General features: G+C 39.7%; 1 long non-coding RNA gene across 1 annotated transcript in view; it reads right to left on the minus strand.

The window, feature by feature from the left end:
• LOC141167811 (uncharacterized) overlaps positions 1 to 24304 on the minus strand; it is a 135403-nt gene extending 111099 nt beyond the window's left edge. Inside the window, exon 1 of the long non-coding RNA XR_012251604.1 lies at positions 23869 to 24304. This is a non-coding gene — a long non-coding RNA (uncharacterized lncRNA). The remainder of the gene's footprint in view (positions 1 to 23868) is intronic.
• Between the last annotated feature and the right edge of the window lie 762 nt (positions 24305 to 25066).

Consider the following 25066-nt stretch of genomic DNA (forward strand, 5'->3'; position numbering starts at 1 on the left):
GTGGAAGACAGACCGGAGGTGGTGGTGCCCAGGTAACTGGAAGTATTATCTACTATCCAATTAATAACCTGTTCACACTGATCAGTTCGCAATACTGGTGTTGTAGTGTGCTTCCCTAGTAATTCGGTCAAGAAATGGGAGCGAGAAGATGTGGCTGTTGTTTGTGGCACATTTTCACCTTGGCCACGGCCCCGTCCTCTACACGCACCATCACCAGAACGTCCAGTTCCACGTCCCATGCCACGCGCCTTGCCCATTGTAAATGAAGTAAAACAGCTTACACTCGCACTATCAATGGAAAAAAGGTAATAAAAAGGAGATTAGAACCGTGGAAGAGGAAAACCACAGTTCTATTTCTCTGGCCTACACCAGAATCTTTTAAACAGATATATTTGTGTCTGAACACTGAGCGAGACACTCAAACCGTTTTTTTTTATGTAAAAAAGGCAAAAAGGTGGATAACACAGAGATTTGAAACGTGGAACTGCAAAACCACAGTTATAGTTATGTGGCCTACACCAGAATCTTTTAAACAGATATATTGGTGTCTGAATAGTCAGGGAGACACTATTACTGTTTTTTTTTTACCGAAAAAAGGCCAAAAGCTGGATAATACAGAGATTTGATCCGTGGAACTGCAAAACCACAGTTATAGTTATGTGGCCTACACCAGAATCTTTTAAACAGATATATTTGTGTCTGAACAGTCAGGGAGACAATATTAGTTTTTTTTACGGAAAAAAAGGCCAAAAGCTGGATAATACAGGGATTTGAACCGTGGAACTGCAAAACCACAGTTATAGTTATGTGGCCTACACCAGAATCTTTTAAACAGATATATTTGTGTCTGAACAGTCAGGGAGACACTATTACTGTTTTTTTTTTATGGAAAAAAGGCCAAAAGCTGGATAATACAAAGATTTAAACCGTGGAACTGCAAAACCACAGTTATAGTTATGTGGCCTACACCAGAATCTTTTATACAGATATATTGGTGTCTGAACAGTCACAGACACACTCAATTATTTTTGGGGGGAGGGGGGGGAATACCAAAAGGTTAATAAGACGCGTATTTGTACAGTCTGACTGACGAAAAAAAATACAGGATTTAGATGAAAAAAAAAGGAATTTTCCTGGCCCGTGAGACCTGGGGATAAGTCTAGCAATTTAACCAGAAGGAGCACACAGGACTGTAATGCACTGTTTGTTGGTATAACCACTGTGTCTCCTATACAGCCTGCCTGCCTGATATCTGGGATGGATATTAGTCTTGAGAAGGACTGTTTGTTTGATTTAGAGACCCTACACTACCTATTTCGCACTATATATCTCTCCCTAACTCAGCAGCACTGACCCTACACTGTCTGATCCCGGGCGACTGTGTCCAAGATGGCGGCGCCCGGTTTTAAATACTCGAGGTGACGCTGTGCGGCCAGCCAATCACTGTAATGCCCCAAACAACATGGCTGCGGCATTACAGTGACTGGCTGGCAATCCCTGCATGTTCATTGGCTCTGTAAAGAGTGCCAAACATGCAGGGCGGAGACCCGAGCTCCCGCCCGAGTAACGCGGAAATGCTCGGTGCTCGCCGAACATGCCGAGTAGCGAGATGCTCGGGTGAGTACCGAGCAGTGTCGAGCATGCTCGCTCAACACTATTCCTTACTAACCAGAATCCCACAATGTCGGTCCGCTATTTCATCTTTCTTCTCTGCTAGATTCATAAAACTTAATATGGATAAAACTGAATTCATCATGTTTCCACCATCTCACTCAACCCCCCCATCTGACCTATCTATCAAAGTCAATGGCTATCCACTCTCCCCAGTCCTGCAAGCTCACTGCCACGAGGTAATCCTTGACTCTGATCTCTCCTTCAAACCTCATATCCAAGCCCTTTCCACTGCCTTCCAACTCCAACTCAAAAATATTTGCAGGATCCGCACATTCCTCAACCATGAATCTGCAAAAACACTAGTGCACGTCCTCATCATCTCTTGTCTTGACTACTGCAACCTCCTGCTTTGTGGCCTCCCTTCTAACACTCTCACACCCCTGCAATCTATCCTAAACTCAGTAGCCCGACTAATCCACCTGTTCCCCAGATACTCCCCGGCTTCTCCCCTCTGTCAATTTGTGCACTGGCTCCCCATTGCCCAGAGACTCAAGTTCAAGACCCTAACCTTGGCATATAAAGTCATCCTCAACCTGTCTCCTCCATACATCTGTCACCTAGTCTCCTCGTACTTATCTGCACGCAACCTCCAATCCTCACAAGACATCCTTCTCTACTCCCCTCTTATCTCCTCTTCCCACAATCGCATACAAGATTTCTTCCGTGCATCCCCTCTACTCTGGAATGCTCTACCCCAACACATCAGACTCTTCCCTACGGTGGAAATCTTCAAAAGGAACCTGAAGACCCACCTCTTCCGACAAGCCTACAACCTGCAGTAATCGTCGCTCCACCATACCGCTGCACGACCAGCTGTACCCTCATCTGCTGTATCCTCACCCATCCCTTGTAGATTGTGAGCTCTCTCGGGCTGGGTTCTCTCTCCTCCTGTACCAGTCTGTGACTCATTTTTGTTCAAATTATTGTACTTGTTGTTTGCTATGTACAGTGCCTACAAGTAGTATTCAACCCCCTGCAGATTTAGCTGGTTGACACATGCGGAATTAACTTGGCATTGTGACATTTGTACTGTAGATCAGCCTGGAAGTGGGAAATGCACTGCAGCAAATTTTTTTTTTGTTTTTTTTTTTAAAACGTAAAAAGTTAATTCAGAGTGTCATTTATTATTCAACCCCTCAAACCACAAGAATTCTGTTTGGTCCCCCTAAAGTATTAAGAAGTAGTTCAGGCACCAAGAATAATGAGCTTCACATGTGTGGATTAAAGATCTCTTTTGCCAGCCTTTTCTGACTATTTAAGACCCTCCCCAAACTTGTGAACAGCACTCAGACATGGTCAACATGGGAAAGACAAAGGAGCATTCCAAGGCCATCAGAGACAAGATCGTGGAGGGTCACAAGACTGGCAAGGGGTACAAAACCCTTTCCAAGGAGTTGGGCCTACCTGTCTCCACTGTTGGGAGCATCATCCGTAAGTGGAAGGCTTATGGAACTACTGTTAGCCTTCCACGGCCAGGACAGCCTTTGAAAGTGTCCTCCGTGCCGAGGCCAGGCTTGTCCGAAGAGTCAAGGCTAACCCAAGGACAACAAGGAAGGAGCTCCGGGAAGATCTCATGGCAGTGGGGACATTGGTTTCAGTCAATACCATAAGTAACGTACTCCACCGCAATGGTCTCCGTTCCAGACGAGCCCGTAAGGTACCTTTACTTTCAAAGCGTCATGTCAAAGCTCATCTACAGTTTGCTCATGATCACTTGGAGGACTCTGAGACAGACTGGTTCAAGGTTCTATGGTCTGATGAGACCAAGATCGAGATCTTTGGTGCCAACCACACACGTGACGTTTGGAGACTGGATGGCACTGCATACGACCCCAAGAATACCATCCCTACAGTCAAGCATGGTGGTGGCAGCATCATGCTGTGGGGCTGTTTCTCTGCCAAGGGGCCTGGCCATCTGGTCCGCATCCATGGGAAGATGGATAGCACGGCCTACCTGGAGATTTTGGCCAAGAACCTCCGCTCCTCCATCAAGGATCTTAAGATGGGTCATAATTTCATCTTCCAACAAGAAAACGACCCAAAGCACACAGCCAAGAAAACCAAGGCCTGGTTCAATAGGGAAAAAGTCAAGGTGTTGGAGTGGCCTAGTCAGTCTCCTGACCTTAACCCAATTGAAAACTTGTGGAAGGAGCTCAAGAATAAAGTCCACATGAGACACCCAAAGAACCTAGATAACTTGGAGAAGATCTGCATGGAGGAGTGGGCCAAGATAGCTCCACAGACCTGTGCCGGCCTGATCAGGTATTATAAAAGACGATTATTAGCTGTAATTGCAAACAAGGGTTATTCCACAAAATATTAAACATAGGGGTTGTATAATAATTGACCCACACTTTTATGTTTAAAATTTAATAAAATTCAACTGAGCAACATAACTTTTTGGTTTGTAAGATTTATGCTTCTGTTCATAAAACTTACTCTCGTTTGCAGTTTGAAGGCTCTAACTTATTTGCATCTTATCAAACCAGCTAAATCTGCAGGGGGTTGAATACTACTTGTAGGCACTGTATACCCCTTTTAAACATGTAAAGCGCCATGAAATTAATGGCGCTATAATAATAATAATTAATAATAATAATAATAATTAATAATAGTAATAAGAATTTAGACACTGTTCAAATTACACTATTATCATCTCTGTGACTTCCTGTAGTTTCTGCAATACTGCTGCCTAATGTTTAACTCATCATCTGCTGTATGCATTACAAACTTAAATCTAGAGACTGTTCCCATTACAATGTAATCGTTGCTGCAAAACTCCTGTGGTTTATACAAACTTAATCTACATTCTAGCTCAGACCTGCCATTTAACCCTTCATCATCTCTCCTGGCTCTGAAGCCATCTAGCATAGCCCATGGGCATGATCCTTGATGCTGTGTCATTGCCATCAGTCCATGTGTACAACCCAATCTGCAACTTAGTGGATTCACTTCACCAGTTGAGCCCTAACAGTTACATAGTTAGTTCATAGTATGGTTGAAAGAAAAACTAATATCCATCAATTTCAACCACGTTGTTCTAGGTATGTATATAGAGAGTAAGAAAAAAAGCAGCACTCACCGATCTTTGCAAAATCAGTCCTTTATTTCTTAATAGGGGACATGTTGCCGGCAGACAGGCAGGGAATGCGGGGAGAGAAGAGCAGATGACGGCTGTTTCGCGCTCAGCAGAAGGCTTCCACGGGTCTGTTTCTCTCCCCGCACTCCCTGCCTGCCGCCAACATGTCCGTATTAAGGATCGGTGAGTGCTGCTTTTTTCCTTACTCTCTATATACATATTGTGGACTTTTGCAACCAAGCACCACCGCAAACCTTATTTGTCCATAATGTTTTAGAAGAAGGCATTTGTTCCTCTGTGATAATATACGGTACGGTGCCTTAGACGTCTCCAGGAATAACATTTTTATTAGGTATGGGTAAATATTGTAGTACTTTGCTCCCTCTATTAATCTAGAAGAAGGCTAAAAGAAAAGAGTTTAAGAGACTGGATTAATATTCAGAACAAGAATCCTATACATTCACATACATATTTAAGCTATCGTGTTCTAAAATAGTCATACGCTTTTTTTTTTTTAATCATTTATTGTTCCCAGTGTGACCAGCTCCTGAGGTAGGCTATTTCTCTGATTACCAGGTCTCATCATAAAGAAGGCTTGTCGCCTTTGGAAGTGATTATTAAGCTTATGCTCCAGAATTATTTGTCTAGGACTCTTTGGTGTATAACGAAGGCTTGCATAAAATGCCCTAATGTAATGGCATTAAAAAAAATCCATATTTTCCAAGAAAAAACTGTACAATAATAACAAGACTTTAGAGATATAAACAACTTTTTTCCCCATAGGAAACATAACAGGAATTAAACAGATGCCTAAAGGATGAGTAAAGGTGACCATACTCTTCAGATAACTGCCAGCTGAATGTTCCTACAGCTGATATTCTTCATAAACCCACAAAGTGATGTATAGTGATGAGCAAGCATACGCGCAAGTACTCGGAACTCGCCCGAGCATCTCAGTACTCGAGATGCTCGGAGCTCACCGAGTACTTGCGAGATACTAGGGCGGATGCTTGGGTCCCCTCCATGAATGTTTGGCGCTCTTTAGAGCGCAGGGATTGCCTGCCACTCATTGTAATGCCGCAGTCCTTCTGAGGTCTAATCCATCTGCAGAGATATCAGGCAGGCAGTGTATATAGGCAGGCAGTGTATATAGCAGACTGCAGTGCATATAGCACAAGAGGCTCCATTCCAGTTCTGCCTTCTGCTGCTGTTAGATATTTCTAGACAAAGGCCCAGGTCTCAGGGGCCAAGAATAATTTTTTGGGGATCTTAATCCCCATTATTTGCTTAAAAAGCAATCCAGAGAACACCATTTTACTGCGCCATTTGCTTGTTGGCACTGCAGAATACAGCCAGGTCCTTTTCATATTACAGCGCTAAAAATCCAGCTATTGAAAACTGTGGTTTCTCCGTCACAAGGATCTCATATACGTTTTCAGAAAATACTGCCATTTTTGGCCTCCATTCAAATTTTTTTTCACTGTGTCAGCAAAGTTTTTGACACTGGTTTGCTGTTCAAAATAGTTACCTACAGACCAGCTATTTAAAACTGTGTTTTCTCCATCACACGGATCACATATATGTTTTCAGAAAATACTGCCATTTCTGACCTCCATTTAAAATTTTTATTTCAGTGTGTCAGAGAAGCAATTGACACCAGATTGCTATTCAAAATAATTACCTACAGGCCAGGTATTTAAAACCGTGTTTTCTCCGTCACATGGATTACATATACGTTTTCAGAAAATACTGCCATTTTTGGCCTCCATTCAAAATTTTTTTCACTGTGTCAGCGAACTTTTAGACACCGGTTTGTTGTTCAAAATAGTTACATACAGGCCAGGTATTTAAAACTGTGGTTTGTCCGTCACACGGATCACATATACGTTTTCAGAAAATACTGCCATTTCTAACCTCCATTAAAAAATTTTCCAGCGTGTCAGTAAAGCAATTTACACCAGTTTGCTGTTCAAAATAGTTACCTACAGGCCAGGTATTTAAAACTGGGATTTCTCCATCACACGGATCTCATATAAGTTTGCTCCAAATTCAGTCATTTGTAGTGTAGTGAGCGTGGAAGATATTGTCCTCCATTGAAAATGGGCAAGGCATGTGGCAAAGGACGGGGAACTGGACGTGATGGTGATGGTGCATGCAGAGGCCGAGGCCAAGGCCGTGGGCAAGCTGAAATTGTGCCACAACAAATAACCACATCTTCTCGCCTGACCTTCCTGTCCCAATTCCTAGGGGACCGCTTCACACCACTATTGAACCCAGAGCAGTGTCAAAAGGTTGTTTGTTGGATAGCGGATAATGCTTCCAGTCACTTAGTCACCACCACCACCCTGTCTTCCACACGGTCAAGTCTCAGTAGCCGTGAGTCTGGACCGCATATTCCTCACCCTGATCCTCCTTTCTCCCACCATGCCGAGTGTCCAGAGACAAATGACCCCACACTTGGACACTCTGAAGAGCTGTTTACTTTTCCATTTATAGATTCGGGCCTCTCGCCAGGTCCACTTGAAGCGAGGCAAGAGGAGATCGCATGTAGCGATGCCCAAATATTTGAGCAGCTACGGTGACACAAAGGCGACAGTGGGAAAGTGTCACAGGAGGTGGACAATGATGAGACACAATTTCCAGAAAGTCAGGAGGAGGACCAGGGTGCGGAAGTGGAAGACGAGGTGGTGGATGATATAGTAACTGACCCAACCTGGCAGGACAACATGCAGAGAGAGGAGAGCAGCACACAGGGGGAGGGAGGCAGAGAACCCAAACAGGCAGGAAGAAGCAGTGTGGTGGCCACAGACAGAAGGCAGGCAACCGTTCCCCGTAACACCAACACGAAGGAAGTTGCCAGTACAACTATTATGTCTTCCTGAGTCAGGTTGTTTTTTAAAGACTCTGCCGATAACCTCCAAAAGGCCATTTGCACCACTTGCCAGGCCAGCATCAGCAGGGGAGGCAAAATTAGCAGCCTGACCACCACCAGCATGATCAGGCACATGGCAGCAAAGCACCCAACTTTGCGAGCCGAACTCCAGGGTCCAGGTACAATGTCTGCGGGTGGCACCATTGCTTCTTCTGCTGTTGTGCATGCAAGCCAATCCCCTGTCCATGGTGCATGCGAAGATGCCTCCTGCCCTGCACCAGTCGTTGCACACTCTCAAGTAGCAGCAACAGGAAGCACGTACTTGTCCCAGCGCAGCTTTGAGTTGTCCATACCCCAGTCCTTGGAACGCAAGCACAAATATGCAGCCAACGCCCCACAGGCCACAATACTAAATTCTCACATGTCATGACTGCTTGTGCTCGAAATGTTGCCTTTTAGGCTCGTGGAGATGGAAGCATTCCGCAACCTGATGGCAGCGACCATCCCTCAGTACTCGGTCCCCAGCTGCTACTATATCTCCCGGTGTGCCGTCCCCGATATACACAAGCACGTGTCCCAAAACATTAGCCGTGCCTTCAACAACGCAGTTATCGGGAAAGTCCACCTAACCACGGACACGTGGACAAGTGCTTGTGGGCAGGGACAGTACATCTCGCTGATGGCACACTGGGTTAACATAGTGGAAGCCGGGACCCAGTCGGACCATTGGACGGAACATGTCCTCCCGACGCCAAGGATTGAGGGCCCTACGTCAATCAGGGTTGCCCCCATGGTCTACAGCTCCTGCACCTCATTCTCTTCAGCCTCCTACTCCTCTTCAGCCTCCATCTCCGAAATAACCACATCAGTCACAAGCTGGAAGGACTGCAGCACTACCTCGGCCAAGCGGCAACAGGCTGTGCTGAAGTTAACATGCTTAGGTGAAAAAACACACAATGCTGAAGAGTTGTGGACAGCTCTGAAAGAGCAGGCAGATCTGTGGCTCACACCGCTGAACCTACAGCCAGGCATGGTCGTGTGTGACAATGGCCCGAACCTGGTGGCGGCTCTGAGGCGAGGCGAGCTCACACACGTACCATGCCTGGCCCATGTGCTTAACCTCGTGGTTCAGCAGTTTCTCAAATCCTACCCGGAGCTGCTGGATCTGCTGGTTAAAGTACGCCGCCTGTGTGCCCATTTTAAAAAGTCACCTACAGCTTCCATCGCCCTTGCCGAGTTTCAGCAGCGTTTGTAGCTTCCAGCTCACAGACTGGTGTGTGATGTCCCCACACATTGGAACGCTACACTGCAGATGTTGGGAAGGATTTGTGAGCAGAAGAGGGCAGTTGTTGGAAACTAGCATCAACAAGGCTGTCGTTATTCAGTTCAGACTCCACACATAAGACCTCAGGAGTGTACATGGATGTCAGACATATGTACCATCCTCCAAAACTTTGAGGACTCCACCAAGATGGTGAGCGGCGATTATGCCATAATTAGCACCACCATCCCGCTTCTCTGTCTTCTGAAATGCTCTCTGCTCACAATCAAAGAGCATGCATTGCAGGCGGAGCACAATGAGATGGAGCAAGGAACCATACAGGGTGATTGCACACAGCCCAGCCTCATCTCATCCCAACGTGGATTGGGGGACAATGAAGAAGAGGAGGAGGAGGAGGAAGAACAGGAGCAAGTTTCATACGCTATAGACGGTACTACCTGCACAGCTGTCATATCGTCTGTTCAGCGTGGATGGCCAGAGGACAGAGAGGAGGAAAAGGAGGAGGAGGAGGAGAGCATGGTCAGTCATCCTCTTGGTGAGGACACGGAAGTCTTGCATGTTAGCAGTCTGGCACGCATGGCTGAGTTTATGTTACGCTGCCCTTCCCATGACCCTCGCATTCTCAAAATTTTGGCTGACAGTGATTACTGGTTGGTGACACTTCTAGACCCACGCTACAAGGAGAACTTTATATCTCTTATTCCTGAGGCGGACAGGTCTACAAATATGGGGCTGTACCAGAAGGCCCTTGTTGCGGAACTATTAAAAAAATTCCCATCAGAAAACGCTGGCGGCAGAGGTCACTCTTCATTGGACAACCAAGGAGTACAGGCAAGAGAGACACAACTTCAATCCAGCAGAGGCAGAGGAACACTGTCAAAGTTCTGGGAGAATTTTCTCAGCCCCTCCCATCGCACAAGCCCTGAGGCACAGGGTACTCTCACAAGGAGTGCAAAATTTAGGAAGATGCTGAGGGAGTACCTTGCCGACCGTATCAAAGTCCTCCGTCCTTCCTCTGTGCCTTATAATTATTGGGTATCCAAGCTGGATGCGTGGAATGAACTGGCTCTCTATGCCTTGGAGGTCCTGGCCTGCCCTGCCGCCAGCGTTTTATCAGAGCGGGTTTTTAGTGCCACTGGTGGAATTATAACTGATAAGCGCATCCGCCTGTCAACTGAAAATGCTGACAGGCTGACTCTTATAAAAATGAACAAGGACTGGATTGGGCCAGACTTCTCAACACCACCGAATGATAGCAGCGGAACATAAACTCAAATCCGGTGTCTTTTCTTGGGAGGTGTATTCCCATGCACCTTTTCACACCCAGACATGAGTATACGCTTCCTGATTTTGGCTATTTGATCTTGTCCTCCTCCTTCTCCTTATCCTCCACCACCATATCACCAGGGTGACCGTGGTCCGTGATGCAACACCCACATAATTTTTTTAAAGGGTGTGTATGATGCCCGAAAAAAAAAATTCTTTATACAGCATGTTCATGTATACCCCCCAGGGGTAAATGTTTGTCAGCCCATACACTTAGTGCATGGGCATTACAAGAATAGGAGGCCCGCTCCTTTCTAATGGGAACATTTTTTTATGAGGCCCTCCAAAACGTCTCTTCCAAGGGGCATTGGAGTGCCTCCCAATTTTTGGCAGCCCTTGCATTCACTGCATAGGCAAACACAATGGGAGACCCACTTCCTAATAATGGGAACATTGTTTCAGGAGGCCCTCTGACCTCCACGTCTCTTCCAAGGGGCATTGGAGTGCCTCCAAATTTTTGGCAACCCTTGCATTCACTGCATAGGCAAACACAATGGGAGACCCACTTCCTAATAATGGGAACACTGTTTTCAGGAGGCCCTCTGACCTCCACGTCTCTTCCATGGGGCATTGGAGTGCCTCCAAATTTTTGGCAACCCTTGCATTTATTGCATAGGCAAACACAATGGGAGACCCACTTCCTAATAATGGGAACATTGTTTTCAGGAGGCCCTCCTCTAAGTCTCTTCAAAGTGGTATTGGGGTGCATCCAAATTTTCAAAGTGGTATTAGGGTACGTCCAAATTTTGGGCAGCCCTGCCACTCACTGCATACACAATATCAGTATAGGAGACCAACTCTTTAGTAATGGGAACAATAAAACATAGCCGGCTGATGGCTCTCTAAGAATACTGAGGGCCGACTGCTGGCCCTTTAAGAATAGTAAAGGCCGCCTGATGGCCCTATAAAAATAGGCTTTGTGACTTTCAGAGTCCCTCCTTCATAAATGAAACACGATGTGTCTGATGATATGTCACACACCACATGGCCAAATAAGGTTGTAAAATGTTAAAATGACATTTCCTGGTGAATGCATTTGTCACGTTGAAAGCAATGCGAAAGTGAAAAAATGCATCAAAAACGCTACGTGTGAACATAGCCCAAGCTGTGGAGGAGCATTTTTGTTTTTGGTTATTTATTTTGCTTTATATAAAAGTCATTACCCTGGAAAGGATGTTCCTTATCATATTTTCCAGGAAAATCCATTTTGGTTTAGTTTTTGTATGTTTTATTGTGAGTCCGTAAAAGTGGCGTAATACCTCTGACGATGTTGTTGACAGAAGTGATCTGGGAGTCAGAAATGCTTCCAGGGGTCTTCCCCATGCTGTCCCCATGTCATTTGAGCACTGTTCCCATCAATTTGGGCAATTTTTAGGCCCTCTGCAGACCACCGGGGGGAGCCGCCTGAAAAATGCTTGAGTTTCTCATAGACTTACATTAGGCTCGTTGCTCGGGTCGAGCACCCGAGTATTCCAATGTGCTCGACCCAAGCATCGAGCACCTGTGCATTTTAGTGCTCGCTCATCAATAGTGATGTACACACAGTTCAGTCAAGAGTGCACATGGACCAGCTTATCTCTGGAAAGAACAAAACGATCAAACATGTTGTGAATTACTTTTTTTGGGGGGTAATAAATGGGTAAAAGAGGGAATTTGCTGGGGAGTTATTTTTACAAATAAAGGACTTTTCTGTGTGTGTGTTTATTTCTTTTCACTACGGGGTTATTAATGGGGGTGTCTGATAGACTCCTCTCCATTACTAACCCCTGGGCTTGATGTTAGTGGACATTACACAGCTGACATCAAAACCATTACTCTAATTGCCAACGCACCAGGGCAATTGGGAAGAGCTGAGGCTAAGTGCCAGAACTGATGCATCTAATTGATGTGCCATTTCTGGAGCAGCTGATGGATGGTCTTATTATACTGGGAAGTGTCCAATATCCATGGACCTACCCAGCATATTTATATCAGCCTGCAGCTGTCTGCTTACCCTTTGCTGGTTATTAAAAATAGTAGGGACCCCATGTCATTTTTTTTAGGGTCCCCCCTTTTTAATAATTAGTAAAGGCTAAGTAGACAGCTGGGGGCCGATATTAATAAGCTCGGAAGGTCCATGGATATTGGCTCCTTCCCAGCATAATAAGACCAGCCCACAGGTATCTGCTTTCCCCTAGCTGGTTATTAAATATAGGGGGGGACCCCACACCATTTTTTCTTTTATTTATTAGCTAAATACAAGTACAGAAAACTACACAGGCAAAGCACTGATTATATATTTCACTGACATATTTCTATCTATTCTATTCTGATGGTTTAGGGCTGTGAATTTACTGTACTTGGCTGATGAAATGTTGGGTTTCCTTTAAGATGTGTGCATAAAAATCGGTTTGCACACGCATGGTCCGTGTGCTTTGCGATTTTTTTTCGCACCCATTGAATTGCATTGGCGAGTGCGATCTGATTCTCGTACACAATCGCAGCATGCTGCGATTTTTTTCTCACTCCGATCCGAGCTGAGAAAAAACTGTTAGATGAGCATTGAGTGCAATGCCATGTTTTCTCGTATTGCACTCGTCTGACTTATACGCTTGTGTGAGTGAGCTCTAATAGACATTTGTGTAAAATGTTAAAGTCCCAGCAACTCATCTTTCAGCCTTAATTGTCCAAATGAATGGTGATGTTACATATATCTTTGATATTTTACCATTAAATCCAAATTTGCTCAGTATATTTAATCGTAAGTGTCATAAAAAAAATCCAAAACATTAAAATATCCCCAAAGGACTGTAAAAGGCCTAATTCATATGCGGAAAAAAAACAGACTAATTTTCATTCCTGTTTTAGATTTTGATTTTCATTAGTGTGCCAATTATTAGCATGTGTTTCACTTTGCACAGTTGGCATCATTATTTATTACTTATTCATGTTCACTTATATATCACCATTAGTTCCACAGCACTTTACCGACATCATCATTACTGTCCCCATTGGGACTCACAATCTACATTCCCTATCAGTATCCACATATCCCTAACCAGAAACCCACACAAACACGAGGAGAATATACAAACTCCTCGCAGATGTTGTCCTTGGCTGGACTTGACCCAAGACTCCAGCGCTGCAAACAGTGCTAACCACTGAGCCACCATGCTGCCCATTTTCACTGACCATAGACATGTATGGGTAATTTTGATCCATGAGTCGGATAAAATCGGATAGGTCTCAGATATTTTTTTCGCAGAAACACCGTCCCCAAAAAACACAGATATACGACCAGCCCCATAAACTATAATAGTACATGTTCTATCCGTGAAAAAAATAGATAGAACATGTATGTGAAAAACGTACGTCTGGATGAGATATGAAGCATATGGGTTCTTCATGTCTTTTTTAGCACCATTTTTTAGTCTGGAAAAAAAATTCAAGTAGCTATAAATACTCTCTATTATAAGAGATATGCTTGATTCACCAAGATTAATCTGCCTTTGTATGGAGGTGTAGTCCATGTCTACATTTTTTTAGGCTTTTCTCATTTCTTCTCCGCACATAACCACAAGGAAACCTATTTAAAGACCACCTCAATCTAGACCAGATTTCTGAAGGTATGTTCATACATGGAAGTTCTGAGGATAAATGTTCTGTGACTGCAGTGATTGGCTGCAGCTGATCACGTCTTTGATTTGGGGCATCATCGATACAGCCAGAAGTAAAGACAGTCGGGGGACTGGGCAGTCTCTGAGTAGCAGGGGATTAGAGACACGATTATCAGTTCTTTTTTTATGCCGTGATGACTTTTTTAATTCCATTAAAGATAATTCATTTTTCATTGTTAAGGAGATTTCATTCTCCTGTCACATCAAGAAATTGCATATATTATGTTTTACCTTTCATACAAGATCAAAATTTGTAATAATGTCTTGATAGCTTAAACAAAGATATGAAAGATATGCACTTTCCAACATATGGATGTGTATATCTAAAGTGATATTAAGACCATGATGAATGAAATAAGACTAATAGAAAAAAAATATGCATAAGACAGAAAAATTAATGCACAATTTAAGTATAGAAAAAATAGGTCCCATGTGGTAAATAATTTGCCAAATACTTTGTCAATTTCTATAATACTGTTTGCAAAAAAGTCTAAGACAGAGGACCTCTACTTGGTAATTATCAACAAAAAGGGTCCAATGGTTCTTCCTAGCTGTATCTCCCTATAATAGTTCTATAGTAATTTACAATTAAAGTGACAGCTTTTAATTATCACCTTGTCAAGGTTTTCTAATTTTTATTGTAAAATATGGTTCCGAGGATAGTGATGTTTGGGATCCATGTGCAGTTTGAACTGTCACATTCAGATGGGACAATAAAAAAGAAAGACACAGCTGATACACAAAAGAGAACGTCTAGACAGTGCTCTCTCAGTCTGGCTAAATTTGGTGTTGGCAGTCCCAAAGGGATCGTGATGTAATTGTTCTGGTGTCTGCGCTCATTCTCCTTGTAAATGGTATTTTAAATATACGTCCCTTTATTTGAATATACTCAGCCCAACCCAAAATGTATACTTCATGTTCTTAAAGATCTTGGAAAGATTATTACGTGAGAAAAAGACATTCAGAGCAAGCAAAATATGAAAACATCTGCCAGTCAAAAGGAAAATGTATGCAAAAAAAAAAAAAAAGTAATCAATGGTCTGACCCATAAATACAAAGCCTGATCTAGGATCTCTTCTTTAAACAGAATATCAATGCAAATAACAACTATTTTAGTCTGCTCAAAGTATATGATTGACAAAAATTAATATGAGCACTATAGGAATAATTAAGAAACAAAGAACTTGGCATAGAAAGTTTTTTTAAAGCATTACCAAACTTCCAAATACAAAGTAAACCTGTCATTATTATTGTTATATGGTATTATGTTGATATTGATGTTTTATTATTAGTATACCATACATTACCTGCGTGTATATAAAAAAAAAATATATATAGTGCTTATTAGTATACAATAATTGTAAGCTGCCTGTAGGTAGATTACAAGCTTCTGCAAAAACTGACGTCTAACGCTAGGCTTTTACCAGGTTGGACTAAACTGTGTAGAGAAGTACAGTTGACTATACTTTTCATACAACAGTATAAAAAATTCTGATCTGTATAAGTATTTGTGATAGGAGTCAATAGTAGATGTATATAAAAGTGTAACAAACAGCATTACAAACAAAAATAATGATCCTTGACTGAGGAGCAATGGGGATAATTTTTTTTTTCCGAAAATTCAACCACAATTTCTTTTCACCCATTAATGCAAATAATGTAAACAATGTTATGTAAGTACACTATGGTAATTATTCAGTGTTAATTTTTTTTTCTGCCTAGTAAATAATTTGCATGTCCCTGGACCAGAGGCCTGCAATCCTTCTCCTACATGATTTGTAGGTCCGACGCAATGTCATAGTTATAGCGTGATGTAGAAACGAGCCTACTAAGCAAAAGGGACACCGGGGATGCCGATAGATAGGAGTAGGTTCACAGGGCTCTGGTCTGGCACCATTGACCATCAACATGGTGACTGGACCAGGGTCCTGAAAAACATTTTTTCTCAACCCTAAAGCCTAGCATTGCACTCTGCTTTGATAAGTACCAACCACTGTTTTTATCTGTTGTAACCACCTACCAATCTAGTATACAAAACTTCTCTCATGCTGCCCCTCTTATTTGTATTGCTCGCTCTCATTCCAAGCCGATAAAAATTAAAGAGGGATCTAAAAAAATTATTTCTTAGAGGAAGTCTATAAAAATCCTTAGCTAATAAATGATGCCGCTCATTCTTTGTCCTTTTTTGTGTCTCCACTATCTTAAAATATGTTTGTCATAGCAATTATGATCCCAGGGAACTGAAATATTGGACACTGGTCCATTAAACCAAGTTTTCATTTACTGTTTATATAGCTCTTAAATGAATCTTGTTTGCTGATATTGGCTGGTCCAGTAGGGCCACAAATACCCTGTATTTATCGTATAAACCCCTTTTCTTGTAGACTAAGGCTATGTTCACACATCATGTTTTTTTCAGCATTTTTTGAAGCAAATTTTCAGCTGCTTTTTACAGTACCTGCAAAGTCTATGAGATTCTAGAAATCTCATGCACATATGTTTTTTTTTCAGGATTTTGTGCTTTGCATGATTTTTTGCAAGATAGAGCATGTCACTTCTTTCAGCATTTTTTCGGCGTTTTTTAAACCTTTTGGAAGTAATAGGTGTTGAAAAAAACACTGAAAAAAACGCAGGTGTCAAGTTTTCAGCATTTTTTTTAGCGTTTTTTGTGCCTAAATCAGAATGAGATTTTTTTTTCACTGAACTCTATGTACATGCATAACAAAGACAAATGGAGAGTGAAAAAAAACGCTGAAAAAACACTCAAAAAAAAAGCAATAAAACAGCAACAAAAATCCTGAACAACCTCCTGGCAAGAGATCAGGTTTTGCTGCAGAAAATGAATGCAGAAAAAAACATGATGTGTGAACATAGCCTAAGTTGGTGGTCTTTGGTGCCTTTTATAATTAATTGGTAGATCTATTTTACAGTTTTTGATGAAGAATACGTCTGATATCCACATAATAGAAGTATTGCTTAAACTGTTAATAAGTGGCTCACACAACCATTATGAAAAGACTTTTTTTTTTAAATGTACTAAACTTATTTCCATTAATATCTTCCATTCGTATTACATATACTGTGCTTATAAATATCAGTCATACAAGTCAAATCTTCATTAAACCTATAAAGGTGGTGTAAGTGTAGGGAATTATAGCGCATTAGGATTGTATATTGTCTTATCGCGAACCAATCTATAGGACATAAGATGCTGTGAATAATAACCATTTCTTAAAACTAGTTAAAACTAGTCAGCAGGCAAAATCTTCGTATCAAAACCCATAAATGTTTCCTCGTCTATGTACAAGGATATGGAAAATGATGGATCCAAATAAATATGCTAATAGTAATTTTAATATATGTAGTAACTTTCCGAGAAACTGTTTGTGTTTCTGGCTGGTCATGCATCAAAGCTGTTGATTATAACCATGTAGAAATAAAATTCTAGCAACATATTTCTCCAGAGGGATATTTTGTAGTGATTTTGTTAGCCCTGAAGGAATTAAAAATATTTCAAGTTAGGCCCAACATAAAAAAAAAATACCATGTCAATACGCTGCATAAGCTTTTAAGATCTTTCCCTTCTTAGGCAAATCTCAAGAATTATTATACATGGTGAGATATCAAAGAAAACAAACTTAAAATGTACAAGTTCTAATGCAACCCAATGGAACTAGAAGCTGCTTTTAAATTAATCCAAAGGGACAAAACAGGAAACTGCAGAGCTAAAAAGAAAAAAGGTAGAAAAATAGGCACTTAAACTCTTACGTCCAAAACATCTAAGTGAACAAACATTATGAATGCAGTTTAGTTTCTAGATCATCAACACAGTAGGGAACCAGGATTACCACTTTTATACAATGCAAACAGGCATTTCAAAATTTTGTTTTCTAAAATGACTTCTCTAAATTGATTGTATTTAGAGTAAACCTGATTTATCCCAAAAAATCAATTTCTTAAAGATCTACATCTCCGAAAACAGCTGCCTGGAGCTGTCTTAATTTCAGCATTAAAAAAAAAAAATAATGAAAAATACGCTTTTGACCGTTTTTGTCATCAATCAATTTTTCCTGAAATCGGGACCTTATAGATGTTTTCACCAAACTGAATGTCTCCCTATGAGGGCTTTTAGGTATTAACTGGATTAAAATGAATATATTTGTAAAAAGGTCTCTTTTCAGCCAAACTAATGTGCATTTGAATTGATACAAAGTTGTTTTTGTGTGTGATAAATTACAATAAGATGGCCTTATGTCTGGAAAGTGTGAGTGTGTGTGTGGTGTAAAGGAGAGGAGGAGATACTGTTGTAGTGCCCGTGGAAGCCTGGCCTATTATTTGCGCTATTTGACATGGAGATGCAGGTTTTTGTTGTTTTGCGCTATGGTAAATAGTCTGGGATCCAGAGTTTACATTGAAGTACGAGGAGAAAAAGTGTTAGTTGTGAGAATTTCCTCTCCTGCCCTGTCTTCATATATAGTTCATGGGGGTTTGTCTGCAGCTGCCCCTCTTACAATTTGAATAGGGCAAGGGGGGCAGTTTTTTGGGGAGGGAGGAAGAGAAACTCTGAATACCGTTCCCAATAAGAGATGAGGCATATTGAAAACTATATTAAATTACCCTGATTAACAATTTAGCCACGAACAGGGGAGCTTTGGGAAATCTGTATAGGCAAGACTGGGAGCTATTCATGCTAGCAGCAACGAGGTCAAAAGGTTTCTGAAGTTCACATGCTCGGAGCCTTTGTTATGCTAACAGACAATCTCAAATCAGCTGCCAAGTGGAGTGTAAAATATAAATGATTCCTTGAGAACTTCCAATAAGTTGTCACTTTTCCTCTCCAAATACCAGGACAGTCTGATCATTCATTGCACGCCCTGTTTTATTATCATTGGGAGCCTGCTGATTAAATCTCTACTTCCAAAAAGCAATTTCAAGGAAAAATGCCTAACAGCAAAAACTCCCACAAAGTCAAGCTTTCATAAAATATACATTAAAAAATAAAGAAATAAGGTTTAATTATTTTTTTTTTGTGAATGGGGAGAAGCTCTTGTTTTAAAAGGAACATTCTGCCCCTTCTGTGAGGAAAAGAGGTCACAAAATGTCAGTCACAATCTAGACAGTACCCCGTCTAGGTCTAGACTCTTTTTTTTTTTCCCATGCCTCCGATTTACAAAATTTGCATATTGAAGAGAAAAAGGTGCACAAAAACTTTTCAAGAGCCAATAAACAATCGGATAACAATATTTAAATAAACACGCTAATAAAAAATAAAAAAAACAGACGCGAATATAAAAAAAAATAGAAACTAAGAAAAAAAAAATTTAGAAGCTCCAATATAAAATGATTAAAATAAAGTACTTTTATCAGGGGATATTAGCCGATGTGTGCATTTTACTTTTCTCTATGATAAACCGGAATGCAATGAAATCTTAGAAAGTGAATTATGCAAAGAGATAGGGAGAAAAAGGCAGGAAAGAGTTAAAGACACTTCTAGAAATAAATTGCTCTATTAGAAAGTGCTGTTTTCATTCTGGGTAAGTAAAAGGAAAGATGAAAGGATGAGGCATACTAATTAATCCCCAACACTGACATCAGAGAGAAATAACAATAATGTGCATGCAATTTCAGCAGTAAAGAAGAGGAGGAGGACTACTATAATAATAATGAGAAGAATAGTAATGTTAGATAAATGTATGCATTCTATAAATTATACATACACATATATGTGTATATTTATGTATATATGTATACACACATATAGACGTTTATGTATATATCAGAGTAGAAATAATATTGTATAAATACAGATCAATCAATTAATAGATGTCAAAGACTATACTGAATTTGGAGGAGCTGATCAAAGTCCGATTTCATATATACTACAGTAACATTAGTATTCACATTAATATGCACTTTAAAACACAAAAGTAAATTAAACAAAGCAAGTAACAGGAAGCGGCAGCACAAGTAATGAACATTTAGGCATGGGAGCCATTCATCCTCTCTGAATTACTGCTGGATTGAACCTGCTTAATTACTTCAATATTTCAGCATAAGAATGAACTATTTAAAATGAAACAAAGACCAGTGGAATACAGTAGAAAAAGAGCTTGAATCTATGTAAAAATGTAGAAAATGTATATTAACAGAAGTATCGTAAATTATACATTCATTACCGCAAGTCAACAATAGTCATAATACCATTTAGGCCATTGTGTTAATTTCTGCCCACACAATTTCCTTATTCATGATCTTTATCACTAATTTTGCCATCCATTGCTAATTCGATAAATCACAAAACTTTTCTCGAGAAAAAACAATCATTTTTTTTAACAAAACACAAGCCAAAATCTAATATTTTCTATTACATTTTGCAGTTTCTGTTCCCTATTTACATTAAAGTGGAAATAATAGTATGATACTATATTTCTAGATATATGTGCTAATTATTAATGAAGATTCTTGTATGCACAACACTTGCATTACAATGGTAATCTGAATTAAAGAAATTTGCGTTTCAGCTATTCTAAAGTAAACCTATCCTTGTAAAGAGATGATAGGATGTATGTATACCAAGACGTTTCCTGCATAAACTGTCACTGAAAGTAGATGGACTTTTATCAGTTTAAAAAAAAAAGATGAAAAATTACATTTTTTTTTATTAAAAACTTAATTTTTTTAACTTTATGTTTCTAAAATGTTGACATTTTATTATATTTTAGACATAGTATCATTTTCTTTTTATGCATCTGTTGAATTGTTATGTAATAACGCAATGATATAATACACAGGTGAACTGAGAAATGATACATCAAATTTATATATATACGTATATTATATATGTATATATATATTGATATATATAAACAAACATATCTATATATATATATTAACATACATATATGTACAATTAAAAATATTAAATATAAATATATTATAAACTTATTTTTTATTTATTTCACTCATTTATATTTATTAATTCCACAGCACTTTACAGACATTATCTATATATACACACACATATATATACACATACATACATATATGCACACACACATATATATATATATATACACACAGATATATGTATATACACGTGCTTGTCACTAAATAAGAATATCATCAAGAAGTTAATTTATTTCAGTTACTTCAATGCAAAAAGTGAAGCTCATATATTATATAGAGTCATTACAAACAGAGTGATCTATTTCAAGTGTTTATTTCTGTTAATGTTGATGATTATGACTTACAGCCAATGAAAACACAAAAGTAATTATCTCAGTAAATTAGAATACTTTATAACAACAGCTTTAAAAAATGTTTTTAAAATCTGAAATGTTGGCCTACTGAAATGTATGTTCAGTAAATGCACTCAATACTTGGTTGGGGCTCCTTTTGCATCAATTACTGCATCAATGCGGTGTGGCATGGAGGCGATCAGCCTGTGGCACTGCTGAGGTGTTATGGAAGCCCAGGTTGCTTTGATAGCAGCCTTCAGCTCGTCTGCATTGTTGGGTCTGGTGTCTCTCATCTTCCTCTTGACAATACACCATAGATTCTCGATGGGGTTAAGGTCAGGCGAGTTTGCTGGCCAGTCAAGCACAGTGATACTGTTGGTTTTAAACCAGGTATTGGTACTTTTGGCAGTGTGGACAGGTGCCAAGTCCTGCTGGAGAATGAAATTTCCATTTTCAAAAAGCTTGTCGGCAGAGGGAAGCATGAAGTGCTCTAAAATTTCCTGGTAGACGGCTGCGCTGATTTTGGTCTTGATAAAAAACAGTGGACCTACACCAGCAGATGACATGGCTCCCCAAACCATCACTGATTGTGGAAACTTCACACTAGACCTCAAGCAGCTTGGATTGTGTGCCTCTTCACTCTTCATCCAGACTCTGGAACCTTTATTTCCAAATGAAATGCAAAATTTACTTTCACCTGAAAACAACACCTTGGACCACTGAGCAACAGTCCAGGTCTTTTTCTCCTTGGCCCAGGTAAGACGCTTCTGGCATTGTCTATTGGTCATTAGTGGCTTGACACAATGAATGCGAGACTTGTAGCCCATGTCCTGGATACGTCTGTGTGTGGTGGCTCTTGAAGCAATAACTCCAGCAGCAGTCCACTCCTTGTGAATCTCCCCCAAATTTTTGAATGGCCTTTTCTTAATAATCCTTTCAAGGCTGCGGTTATCCAAGTTGCTTGTGCATCTTTTTCTACCACACTTTTTCCTTCCACTCAACTTTCCATTAATATGCATGGATACAGCACTCTGTGAACAGCCAGCTTCTTTAGCAATGACCTTTTGTGGCTTACCCTCCTTGTGAAGTGTGTCAATGACTGACTTCTGGACATCTGTCAAGTCAGCAGTCTTCCCCATGATTGTGGAGCCTACTGAAACAGACTAAGAGACCCTTTTAAATACTTAGGAAGCCTTTGCAGGTGTTTTTTGTTAATTATTCTAATTTACTAAGTTAATGACTTTTGTGTTTTCATTGGCTGTAAGCCATAATCATCATCATTAACAGAAATAAACACTTGAAATAGATCACTCTGTTTGTAATGACTCTATATAATATATGAGATTCACTTTTTGTATTGAAGAACTGAAGTAAATTAACTTTTGGATGATATTCTAATTTAGTGAGAAGCACTTGTATATACACATACACACAAATATGCACACACACACACACATATATATATATACACACACACATATAGATATATATGGACACACATACATATATATGCACACAAATATATGTATATATATACATATATATTAGTAGTAGTGTAAAGGTAAATTGCTGCAGAATATGATGGCGCTATAGAAATAAAAATGATTACTATTATAGTGTAATTAAAGTAACATTCAATTAATTGTAAATATAAAAATACATATTTATATGAATAAAAGAATACTATATTTAAGATAAATCTGATTAGATTCAAATGAATTATCAATTCCAAATAGGTAAAAAAAAATCTCAGGTTAACAAGCGAGATGACACTTCACACCCTAAAACAAAAGCAAAGAGACTAAGGAACTCCATTAGGAAATATAATCAAATCCTTTAACTGGCAGCCATCGGGGAGATGCAGTGAATACAAGTTAACAAGCAGGAACTGATAACATAACATTTATAGGAGGTCAGAAGTCAAATGCCAGTCAGCGGCTTTTAACCTCCTGGGTCATAAACAGGAACACGTAGTAAAAAGAAAGCAAGTTATTCATTGGGTTTTAAAGGGTGCCTATTTACTGTCCTTACTAAGGACTACACAGCAATCACCAGTGATCATGATCACTCCCATGCCTTGGGAATTAGGAGTATGTACGTTTAAATATAGGGAAGAAAACACAACGTAAATACAGATCTAAGAGAAAACAACACCCTTTATTAAGATTCTCCTCTTTGTATTTCCAAGTAACAATCAGCAACGAGTAAAGATTTGCTATTTACAGTCAACAGACACGAGTGAACAATAAAGCTGCCGGAAGATTCTCCTTCCCTTTCTAATGTTAATGCAACTTTTTTTTTTTATATTGTGGAGTGTTTTAAAAAGGATTTGATATATGCTTGGGCGATGTAGAAAGATTTGTTTTTTTTATTTAATAGAAGTTGTTCCCTATTTCTTTTTTCCAGCCCTTATCGGTACATAAATCAGAAGAGAAGAAATGTTAATAGCTGACTACTTTCTGAAGGTTGCCCATGATTGTCTTAATGGGAGTAAAACGTAAGATTCAGAGGCTTAAACAAATACTGATGTAATGAAGTAAAATTGCATTCTATACGTAAGCAACCGCTACAACTCACAATAAAAGGGCTAAGAGGAGAGAGCTAAAATGACATGCATTATATGAAGGCCTCTCCAGGAGGACTGTTCCTTTAAATGGGGTTTAAGAAAAACACTGGGCAAATATAAATATGATTTTAAATATTTATCACTAGTATTTTAATGACATTTGAAGTGCACTCACCTTTATTGACAGTCTGGATTCTGAAGTCCATTTGTTTCACAAAAGCCCCCCAAGCAGAAGTACAAGCACTAACTGTCTTCATTCAGTTAATGTTTAGTTTAAAAAAAAACACCAAGCAGCCTTAATCAGCATGCTGATTGCATCGTGAACTAACAAATAATTTACCACTCCAAGCATTGCATTCCATTAAAAGCTCATTAAATTTTCCCTTCTCCAATGGGAGGGTTCAGTCTGGATATGCATTCTTTTAGTACAAATTATCTTTTCGCTTTCACAAAAATATGTATTTCCTTTTCTATAACTAGAAGCTTTCACATCCACAAATAATCATATGCTCGGCAATTTATTTGTCTTTAACACCAACGGAATAACAATTAAAAGGTGATTGGAGGGGTTGTGATTGCAGCTACGTTTAAACTCGGTTGTGTGCCTTGTATCCAAATACATGCACTTGATGTTATTTATTTTTGTGTAATAATTCTTGTGATGGTTTCCATATTTTGTCATCAGTTGAGGGCATAAACAGAGAACACTCTGAAAATAATACAAATAGAGCGTCCGTTCTTCTAAGCAATAGGTAAGAAAAGGAAATGATATAGTGAAAAACATTTAAATATTTACAAATATTTTATATAAATATTTACAAAACCAAAGCGACAATGGGAATATGAAACCTCTACCAATTTTAGGGAGACTCAAAGGTCTTCATGCCATGGTGGATGGAGGTCAGAAGTCAAATGGCAGTTATAGAGTTCCTCTTTACTATATGTTAGAGGTAAGCACTTTTTAGGATCAGTGTTCACCTTTTTTTCATCCATTTAGGCTAGAGGTTTAAGATGCATCTAATGATCTCATGATGCGTACATTATCACTGCCCTAGGCCTCTCTCCTCATCTGACAAGATTGAAAGCAAAAATGGAAATTCATCAATCCCAATAAAAGATTGAAAGTTCACATTTATTCCAAAAACTTTAAAAACATAATAGAAATGAAAAATAAAATCACATGGATGACGTGTTTCAGACCACACTGGTTCTTAACAATAGCCTACCTACCTGTAGAAGTGAAAAAGCCTTTGATTAAGAACCAGAGTGGTTCAAAACGCATCATCCATGTGATTTTATTTTTCACTTCTATTATGTTTTAAAGTGATTTAAAATGTGATTTTATTTACCCCCTTTCTAGTATGTTTTTAACG

The sequence above is a fragment of the Phyllobates terribilis genome, unplaced genomic scaffold (genome assembly GCF_046119375.1).
Source record: "Phyllobates terribilis strain yellow unplaced genomic scaffold, ASM4611937v1 Scaffold_1__5_contigs__length_1240528914, whole genome shotgun sequence".
Lineage (NCBI taxonomy): Eukaryota > Metazoa > Chordata > Amphibia > Anura > Dendrobatidae > Phyllobates > Phyllobates terribilis.